This window comes from Equus caballus, chromosome 27 (genome assembly GCF_041296265.1).
Source record: "Equus caballus isolate H_3958 breed thoroughbred chromosome 27, TB-T2T, whole genome shotgun sequence".
NCBI lineage: Eukaryota > Metazoa > Chordata > Mammalia > Perissodactyla > Equidae > Equus > Equus caballus.
Window position 1 is genome coordinate 13064835 of NC_091710.1, and position 12068 is coordinate 13076902.

A 12068-nucleotide genomic window follows, 5' to 3' on the forward strand; every position below is an offset into this window, starting at 1 on the left:
ACCCGCCGGAACCACCGCCGGACATGCAAAATCACCTGCCGGCTACGCCAGAACCACTTGGCGAACACTGCGGAATCACCTGCCGGGCATGCCGGAACCACCTGGCGGACACGCCACAACCACTCGGCAGACACTCCGGTATCAGCTGCCGGGCATGCCGGAACCACCTCTCAGAGGTTCCGGAACCACATGCCGGAGAGACTGGAAGCAACTGCCGATCTCGCCGGAAACACCTGCTGGACATGCCGGAACCACCTGCCTGACAGTCCAAAATCATATGCCGGCTATGCCAAAACCACTTGGTGGACTCTCCAGAATCACCTGGAGGGCATGCCGGAACCACGTCATGGACAGACTGCAAACCCCTGCCGGACACTCCAGAACCACCTTCTCGACTCGCCAGAACCACCTGCCGAACACGCCAAAATCACCTGCGGGGTACACCAGAACCACTTGGAGAACTCTCCGGGATGACCTGCCGGGCATGCTGGAACCACCTCTCAGACGTACCAGAAGCACGTGGCGGACACCCCAGCACCACCTGCCGGACAGACCGCAACCACCTGCCGGACACGCCGGAACCACCGGCTCGACCCGCCGGAAACACCGCCGGACATGCAAAATCACCTGCCGGCTACGCCAGAACCACTTGGCGAACACTGCGGAATCACCTGCCGGGCATGCCGGAACCACCTCTCAGACATGCCAGAACCACGTGCCAATGACCCCGGAAGCACCTGCCGAGCACGCCGGAACCACCTGCTCGACTCGCCAGAACCACCTGCCTGACACGCCAAAATCACCTGGCGGCTACGCCACAACCACTCGGCAGACACTCCGGTATCAGCTGCCGGGCATGCCAGAACCACCTCTCAGAGGTGCCGGAACCACATGCCGGAGAGACTGGAAGCAACTGCCGAACTCGCCGGAAACACCTGCTGGACATGCCGGAACCACCTGCCTGACAGTCCAAAATCATATGCCGGCTATGCCAAAACCACTTGGTGGACACTCCAGAATCACCTGGAGGGCATGCCGGAACCACGTCATGGACAGACTGCAAACACCTGCCGGACACGCCAGAACCACCTTCTCGACTCGCCAGAACCACCTGCCGGACACGCCAAAATCACCTGCCGGCTACGCCACAACCAGTTGGTGAACACTTCGGAATCACCTGCCGCGCTTGCCGGAACCACCTGCCGGTCACGCCAAAATCACCTGCCGGCTACGCCAGAACCACTCGGCAGAGACTCCGGAACCACCTCCAGGACAGACCGGAATCACCTGCCGGACACGCCGGAACCACCTGCTCGACTCGCCAGAACCACCTGCCGGACACGCCAAAATCACCTGCCGGCTACGCCAGAACCACTCGGCAGAGACTCCGGAACCACCTCCAGGACAGACCGGAATCACCTGCCGGACACGCCGGAACCACCTGCTCGACTCGCAAGAACCACCTGCCGGTCAAGCCAAAATCACCTGCCGGCTACGCCAGAACCACTCGGCAGAGACTCCGGAACCACCTCCAGGACAGACCGGAATCACCTGCCGGACACGCCGGGACCATCTGCTTGACTCGCCAGAACCACCTGCCGGACACGCCAAAATCACCAGCCGGCTACTCCACAACCACTTGTCGGACACTCCAGAATCACCTGCCGGGCATGTTGGAACCACCTCTCAGAGGTGCCACAACAACATGCTGGAGACTGCGGAAGCACCTGCTGAGAAGGCCGGAAGTTCCTGATCCACTCCACAGAACCACCTGCTGGACACGCCAAAATCACCTGCCGGCTACGCCACAACCAGTTGGTGAACACTTCGGCATCAACTGCCGGGCTTGCTGGAAGCACCTGCCGGTCACGCCAATATCACCTGCCAGCTACGCCAGAACCGCTTGGCGGACACTCCGGAAACACCTGTCGGGCCTGCCAGAACCACATCTCAGACGTGCCAGAACCATGTGCCCGAGATGCCGGAACCACACCCCGAACAGACTGAAACCACCTGCCAGACCCGCCTGAACCACCTGCCGAGCACACTGGAACCACCTGCTCGACTCGCCGGGACCACCTACCTGACACGCAAAAACCACCGGCCGGGTATGCCAGAACCACTTGGTGGTCACTCCGGAATCATCTGCCAGACATGCCAGAAGCAGCTCTCAGACACACCAGAACAACCTGCCGCAGACGCCAGAAGCACCTGCTGAGCATGCCTGAGCCACCTGCTCGACTCGCAAGAAACACCTGCCAGACGTGCCAAAATCACCTGCCTGCTACACCAGAAGCACTTGGCAGACAAGCCGGAATCACGTGAAGGGCATGCCGTCACAATCTCTCAGACGTGCCAGAACCTCGTGCCGGACACCCCAGAACACCCTGCCGGACAGACCGGAACCACCTGCCGGACACGCCGGAACCACCGGCGCGACTCGCCGGAACCACCCCCGGACATGCAAAATCACCTGCCGGCTACGCCACAAACACTTGGCGAACACACCGGAATCACCTGCCGGGCATGTCGGAAGCACCTCTCAGACATGTCAGAACCACGTGCCAAGGACACCGGAAGCACCTGCCGAGCACGCTGGAACCACCTGCTCGACTCGCCAGAACCACCTGCCGCACACGCCAAAATCACCTGCCAGGTATGCCAGAACCACTTTGTGGACACTCCGAAATCATCTGCCGGACATGCCAGAACCAGCTCTCAGACACACCAGAACCACATGCCGGACACGCCGGAAGCACCTGCTGAGCATGCCTGAGCCACGTGCTCGACTCGCAAGAAACACCTGCCGGACACGCCAAAATCACCTGCCGAGTACGCCAGAACCACTTGGCGGACACTCCGGAATCACAGGTCGGGCATGCCGGAACCACCTCTCAGACTTGCCAGAACCATGTTCCGGACACGCCGGTACCACCTGCCGAGTATGCCGGAACCACCTGATCCACTCCCGAGGACCACCTGCTGGACATGCCAAAATCAGCTGCTGGCTACGCCAGAACCACTCGGCAGACACTCCGGAATAACCTGCCGGGCATGCCGGAACCACCTCTTAGACATGCCAGAATGATGTGTCGGACACGCCGGAAACACCTACCGGACAGACCGGAACCACCTGCCAGACATCCCGGAACCACTTGCCGAGCACGCCGGAGCCGCCTGCTCGATAGGCCGGAACCACCTGCCAGACAGGCCAAAATCAACAGCTGGCTATGCTAGAACCACCTAGCGGACAGTCCAAAATCACCTGCCTGGCATGCAGGAACCACCTCTCAGACGTAACAGAACCACGTTCCGGACACGCTGGAACCACATCCTGGACAGACTGGAACCACCTGCCGAGCTCACCGGAACCACCTGCTCGACTGGCAGGACAATCGTGCCGGACACGCCAAAAGGAACTGCCGGCTACACCAGAACCACTTAACCGACACTCCAGAATCACCTGCCCGGCATGCCAGAACCACCTCTCAGACGTGCCAGAAGCATGTGCCGGACATGCCGGAACGACCTACGGGACAGACCGGAACCACCTGCCTGACATGCCGGAACCACCTGCCGAGCACGCCAGAGCCACCTGCTCCCCTTGCCGGAACCACCTGCCAGACAGGCCAAAATCAACAGCTGTCTGTGCGAGAACCACCTGGGGGACAGTCCGGAATCACCTGCCAGCCATGGTGGAACCACCTCTCAGACGTACCAGAACCACGTGCCGGACAATCTGGAAACACGTACTGGACAGACTGGAACCACCTGCCGGCCACGCCTGAACCACCTGCCGAGCACGACGGAACCACCTGCCGGACACGCCAAAATCACCTGCGGGCTACTCCACAACCACTCGGAGGACTCTCTGGGATGACCTGCCGGGCATGCTGGAACCACCTCTCAGACGCGCCAGAACCATGTGGCAGAGAGTCCGGAATCACCTGTTGGGCATGTGGAACCACCTCTGAGACGTACCAGAACCACCTGCCGGACAAGCCAAAATCACCTGCCGGCTACGCCAGAACCACTTGGCGGACACTCCGGAATCACCTGCCGGGCATGCCAGCACAACCTCTCAGAAGTGCCAGAAGCACGTGCCGGACAGGCCGGAACCATCTCCCGGACAGACTGGAACCACAGGAAACACTCGCCGGAACCACCTGCTTGACTCACCGGTCCCACCTGCAGGACACACCAAAATCACCTGCCCGCTACACCAGAACCACTTGGGGCACAAGCCGGAATCACGTGAAGGGCATGCCGGCACAACCTCACAGACGTGCCAGAACCTCCTGCCGGACACCTCAGAACCACCTGCCAGACAGACTGCAACCACCTGCCGGACACACGGCAACCACCGGCTCGACCCGCCGGAACCACTGCCAGACATGCAAAATCACCTGCCGGCTACACCAGAACCACTTGGCAAACACTCCGGAATCACCTGCCGGGAATGACGGAACCACGTGCAAATGACACCAGAAGCACCTGCCGAGCATGCCGGAACCACCTGCTCGACTCGCCAGAACCACCTGCCAGTCATGCAAAAATCACCTGCCGGCTTCGCCACAACCAGTTGGTGAACACTTCCCCATCACCTGCCGCGCTTGCTGGAACCACCTGCCGGTCATGTCAAAATCACCTGCCAACTACGCCAGAACCACTTGTTGACACTGCGGAAACACCTGTCGGGCCGGCCAGAACTACATCTCAGACGTGCCAGAACCTTGTGCGTGTGATGCCGGAACCACACCCCGAACAGACGGAGACCACCTGCCAGACCCGCCTGAACCACCTGCCGAGCACGCCGGAGCCACCTGTTCGACTCACCGGAAGCACCTGCCAGACAGGCCAAAATCAACAGCTGGCTACGCGAGAACCATCTGGCGGACAGTCCGGAATCACCTGCCGGGCATGCAGGAACCACCTCTCAGATGTAACGGAACCACGAGCCGGACACGCTGGAACCACGTCCTGGACAGACTGGAACCACCTGCCGAGAACTCCGGAACCACCTGCTCGACTCGCACGACCCACGTGCTGGACACGCCAAAATGAACTTTCGGCTACACCAGAACCACTTACCCGACACTCCAGAATCACCTGCCTGGCATGCCAGAACCACCTCACACACGTTCCAGAAGCACGTGCCGGACATGCCGGAACGACCTATCGGACAGAACGGAACCACCTGCCAGACACGCCGGAACCACCTGCTGAACACGCCACAGCCACCTGCTCGACTCGCCGGATCCACCGTCCGGACAGGCCAATATCAACTGCTGGCTATGCCAGAACCACCTGGGGGACAGTCCGGAATCACCTGCCAGCCATGGCGAAACCACCTCTCAGACGTACAAGAACCACGTGCCGGACAAGCTGGAAACACTTACTGGACAGACTGGAAGCACCTGCCGGCCACGCCTGAACCACCTGCCGAGCACGATGGAACCACCTGCCAGACACGCCAAAATCACCTGCGGGGTACACCAGAACCACTTGGAGAACTCTCCGGGATGACCTGCCGGGCATGCTGGAACCACCTCTCAGACGTACCAGAAGCACGTGGCGGACACCCCAGCACCACCTGCCGGACAGACCGCAACCACCTGCCGGACACGCCGGAACCACCGGCTCGACCCGCCGGAACCACCGCCGGACATGCAAAATCACCTGCCGGCTACGCCAGAACCACTTGGCGAACACTGCGGAATCACCTGCCGGGCATGCCGGAACCACCTCTCAGACATGCCAGAACCACGTGCCAATGACCCCGGAAGCACCTGCCGAGCACGCCGGAACCACCTGCTCGACTCGCCAGAACCACCTGCCGGACACGCCAAAATCACCTGCCGGCTACGCCACAACCACTCGGCAGACACTCCGGTATCAGCTGCCGGGCATGCCAGAACCACCTCTCAGAGGTGCCGGAACCACATGCCGGAGAGACTGGAAGCAACTGCCGAACTCGCCGGAAACACCTGCTGGACATGCCGGAACCACCTGCCTGACAGTCCAAAATCATATGCCGGCTATGCCAAAACCACTTGGTGGACACTCCAGAATCACCTGGAGGGCATGCCGGAACCACGTCATGGACAGACTGCAAACACCTGCCGGACACGCCAGAACCACCTTCTCGACTCGCCAGAACCACCTGCCGGACACGCCAAAATCACCTGCCGGCTACGCCACAACCAGTTGGTGAACACTTCGGAATCACCTGCCGCGCTTGCCGGAACCACCTGCCGGTCACGCCAAAATCACCTGCCGGCTACGCCAGAACCACTCGGCAGAGACTCCGGAACCACCTCCAGGACAGACCGGAATCACCTGCCGGACACGCCGGAACCACCTGCTCGACTCGCAAGAACCACCTGCCGGACACGCCAAAATCACCTGCCGGCTACGCCAGAACCACTCGGCAGAGACTCCGGAACCACCTCCAGGACAGACCGGAATCACCTGCCGGACACGCCGGGACCATCTGCTTGACTCGCCAGAACCACCTGCCGGACACGCCAAAATCACCAGCCGGCTACTCCACAACCACTTGTCGGACACTCCAGAATCACCTGCCGGGCATGTTGGAACCACCTCTCAGAGGTGCCACAACAACATGCTGGAGACTGCGGAAGCACCTGCTGAGAAGGCCGGAAGTTCCTGATCCACTCCACAGAACCACCTGCTGGACACGCCAAAATCACCTGCCGGCTACGCCACAACCAGTTGGTGAACACTTCGGCATCAACTGCCGGGCTTGCTGGAAGCACCTGCCGGTCACGCCAATATCACCTGCCAGCTACGCCAGAACCGCTTGGCGGACACTCCGGAAACACCTGTCGGGCCTGCCAGAACCACATCTCAGACGTGCCAGAACCATGTGCCCGAGATGCCGGAACCACACCCCGAACAGACTGAAACCACCTGCCAGACCCGCCTGAACCACCTGCCGAGCACACTGGAACCACCTGCTCGACTCGCCGGAACCACCTACCTGACACGCAAAAACCACCGGCCGGGTATGCCAGAACCACTTGGTGGTCACTCCGGAATCATCTGCCAGACATGCCAGAAGCAGCTCTCAGACACACCACAACAACCTGCCGGAGACGCCAGAAGCACCTGCTGAGCATGCCTGAGCCACCTGCTCGACTCGCAAGAAACACCTGCCAGACGTGCCAAAATCACCTGCCTGCTACACCAGAAGCACTTGGCAGACAAGCCGGAATCACGTGAAGGGCATGCCGTCACAATCTCTCAGACGTGCCAGAACCTCGTGCCGGACACCCCAGAACACCCTGCCGGACAGACCGGAACCACCTGCCGGACACGCCGGAACCACCGGCGCGACTCGCCGGAACCACCCCCGGACATGCAAAATCACCTGCCGGCTACGCCAGAAACACTTGGCGAACACACCAGAATCACCTGCCGGGCATGTCGGAAGCACCTCTCAGACATGTCAGAACCACGTGCCAAGGACACCGGAAGCACCTGCCGAGCACGCCGGAACCACCTGCTCGACTCGCCAGAACCACCTGCCGCACACGCCAAAATCACCTGCCAGGTATGCCAGAACCACTTTGTGGACACTCCGAAATCATCTGCCGGACATGCCAGAACCAGCTCTCAGACACACCAGAACCACATGCCGGACACGCCGGAAGCACCTGCTGAGCATGCCTGAGCCACCTGCTCGACTCGCAAGAAACACCTGCCGGACACGCCAAAATCACCTGCCGAGTACGCCAGAACCACTTGGCGGACACTCCGGAATCACAGGTCGGGCATGCCGGAACCACCTCTCAGACTTGCCAGAACCATGTTCCGGACACGGCGGTACCACCTGCCGAGTATGCCGGAACCACCTGATCCACTCCCGAGGACCACCTGCTGGACATGCCAAAATCAGCTGCTGGCTACGCCAGAACCACTCGGCAGACACTCCGGAATAACCTGCCGGGCATGCCGGAACCACCTCTTAGACATGCCAGAATGATGTGTCGGACACGCCGGAAACACCTACCGCACAGACCGGAACCACCTGCCAGACATCCCGGAACCACTTGCCGAGCACGCAGGAGCCGCCTGCTCGATAGGCCGGAACCACCTGCCAGACAGGCCAAAATCAACAGCTGGCTATGCTAGAACCACCTGGCGGACAGTCCAAAATCACCTGCCTGGCATGCAGGAACCACCTCTCAGACGTAACAGAACCACGTTCCGGACACGCTGGAACCACATCCTGGACAGACTGGAACCACCTGCCGAGCTCACCGGAACCACCTGCTCGACTGGCAGGACAATCGTGCCGGACACGCCAAAAGGAACTGCCGGCTACACCAGAACCACTTAACCGACACTCCAGAATCACCTTCCCGGCATGCCAGAACCACCTCTCAGACGTGCCAGAAGCATGTGCCGGACATGCCGGAACGACCTACGGGACAGACCGGAACCACCTGCCTGACATGCCGGAACCACCTGCCGAGCACGCCAGAGCCACCTGCTCCCCTTGCCGGAACCACCTGCCAGACAGGCCAAAATCAACAGCTGTCTGTGCGAGAACCACCTGGGGGACAGTCCGGAATCACCTGCCAGCCATGGCGGAACCACCTCTCAGACGTACCAGAACCACGTGCCGGACAATCTGGAAACACGTACTGGACAGACTGGAACCACCTGCCGGCCACGCCTGAACCACCTGCCGAGCACGACGGAACCACCTGCCGGACACGCCAAAATCACCTGCGGGCTACTCCACAACCACTCGGAGGACTCTCTGGGATGACCTGCCGGGCATGCTGGAACCACCTCTCAGACGCGCCAGAACCATGTGGCAGAGAGTCCGGAATCACCTGTTGGGCATGTGGAACCACCTCTGAGACGTACCAGAACCACCTGCCGGACAAGCCAAAATCACCTGCCGGCTACGCCAGAACCACTTGGCGGACACTCCGGAATCACCTGCCGGGCATGCCAGCACAACCTCTCAGAAGTGCCAGAAGCACGTGCCGGACAGGCCGGAACCATCTCCCGGACAGACTGGAACCACAGGAAACACTCGCCGGAACCACCTGCTTGACTCACCGGTCCCACCTGCAGGACACACCAAAATCACCTGCCCGCTACACCAGAACCACTTGGGGCACAAGCCGGAATCACGTGAAGGGCATGCCGGCACAACCTCACAGACGTGCCAGAACCTCCTGCCAGACACCTCAGAATCACCTGCCAGACAGACTGCAACCACCTGCCGGACACGCGGGAACCACCGGCTCGACCCGCCGGAACCACTGCCAGACATGCAAAATCACCTGCCGGCTACACCAGAACCACTTGGCAAACACTCCGGAATCACCTGCCGGGCATGCCGGAACCACGTGCCAATGACACCAGAAGCACCTGCCGAGCATGCCGGAACCACCTGCTCGACTCGCCAGAACCACCTGCCAGTCATGCAAAAATCACCTGCCGGCTTCGCCACAACCAGTTGGTGAACACTTCCCCATCACCTGCCGGGCTTGCTGGAACCACCTGCCGGTCATGTCAAAATCACCTGCCAACTACGCCAGAACCACGTGTCGACACTGCGGAAACACCTGTCGGGCCGGCCAGAACTACATCTCAGACGTGCCAGAACCTTGTGCGTGTGATGCCGGAACCACACCCCGAACAGACGGAGACCACCTGCCAGACCCGCCTGAACCACCTGCCGAGCACGCCGGAGCCACCTGTTCGACTCACCGGAAGCACCTGCCAGACAGGCCAAAATCAACAGCTGGCTATGCGAGAACCATCTGGCGGACAGTCCAGAATCACCTGCCGGGCATGCAGGAACCACCTCTCAGATGTAACGGAACCACGAGCCGGACACGCTGGAACCATGTCCTGGACAGACTGGAACCACCTGCCGAGCACTCCGGAACCACCTGCTCGACTCGCAGGACCCACGTGCTGGACACGCCAAAATGAACTTTCGGCTACACCAGAACCACTTACACGACACTCCAGAATCACCTGCCTGGCATGCCAGAACCACCTCTCACACGTTCCAGAAGCACGTGCCGGACATGCCGGAACGACCTATGAGACAGAACGGAACCACCTGCCAGACACGCCGGAACCACCTGCTGAACACGCCACAGCCACCTGCTCGACTCGCCGGATCCACCGTCCGGACAGGCCAATATCAACTGCTGGCTATGCCAGAACCACCTGGGGGACAGTCCGGAATCACCTGCCAGCCATGGCGAAACCACCTCTCAGACGTACAAGAACCACGTGCCGGACAAGCTGGAAACACTTACTGGACAGACTGGAACCACCTGCCGGCCACGCCTGAACCACCTGCCGAGCACGATGGAACCACCTGCCGGACACGCCAAAATCACCTGCGGGGTACACCAGAACCACTTGGAGAACTCTCCGGGATGACCTGCCGGGCATGCTGGAACCACCTCTCAGACGTACCAGAAGCACGTGGCGGACACCCCAGCACCACCTGCCGGACAGACCGCAACCACCTGCCGGACACGCCGGAACCACCGGCTCGACCCGCCGGAACCACCGCCGGACATGCAAAATCACCTGCCGGCTACGCCAGAACCACTTGGCGAACACTGCGGAATCACCTGCCGGGCATGCCGGAACCACCTCTCAGACATGCCAGAACCACGTGCCAATGACCCCGGAAGCACCTGCCGAGCACGCCGGAACCACCTGCTCGACTCGCCAGAACCACCTGCCGGACACGCCAAAATCACCTGCCGGCTACGCCACAACCACTCGGCAGACACTCCGGTATCAGCTGCCGGGCATGCCGGAACCACCTCTCAGAGGTGCCGGAACCACATGCCGGAGACACTGGAAGCAACTGCCGAACTCGCCGGAAACACCTGCTGGACATGCCGGAACCACCTGCCTGACAGTCCAAAATCATATGCCGGCTATGCCAAAACCACTTGGTGGACACTCCAGAATCACCTGGAGGGCATGCCGGAACCACGTCATGGAGAGATTGCAAACACCTGCCGGACACTCCAGAACCACCTTCTCGACTCGCCAGAACCACCTGCCGGACACGACAAAATCACCTGCCGGGTACGCCACAACCAGTTGGTGAACACTTCGGAATCACCTGCCGCGCTTGCCGGAACCACCTACCGGTCACGCCAAAATCACCTGCCGGCTACGCCAGAACCACTCGGCAGAGACTCCGGAACCACCTCCAGGACAGACCGGAATCACCTGCCGGACACGCCGGAACCACCTGCTTGACTCGCCAGAACCACCTGCTGGACACGCCAAAATCACCTGCTGCCTACGCCAGAACCACTCGGCAGAGACTCCGGAACCACCTCCAGGACAGACTGGAATCACCTGCCGCACACGCCAGGACCACCTGCTTGACTCGCCAGAACCACCTTCCGCACACGCCAAAATCACCAGCCGGCTACTCCACAACCACTTGTCGGACACTCCAGAATCACCTGCAGGGCATGTTGGAACCACCTCTCAGAGGTGCCACAACAACATGCTGGAGACTGCAGAAGCACCTGCTGAGAAGGCCGGAAGTTGCTGATCCACTCCACAGAACCACCTGCTGGACACGCCAAAATCACCTGCCGGCTACGCCACAACCAGTTGGTGAACACTTCGGAATCAACTGCCGGGCTTGCTGGAAGCACCTGCCGGTCACGCCAATATCACCTGCCAGCTATGCCAGAACCGCTTGGCGGACACTCCGGAAACACCTGTCGGGCCTGCCAGAACCACATCTCAGACGTGCCAGAACCATGTGCCCGAGATGCCGGAACCACACCCCGAACAGACTGAAACCACCTGCCAGACCCGCCTGAACCACCTGCCGAGCACACTGGAACCACCTGCTCGACTCGCCGGAACCACCTACCTGACACGCAAAAACCTCCGGCCGGGTATGCCAGAACCACTTGGTGGTCACTCCGGAATCATCTGCCAGACACGCCAGAAGCAGCTCTCAGACACACCAGAACAACCTGCCGGAGACGCCAGAAGCACCTGCTGAGCATGCCTGA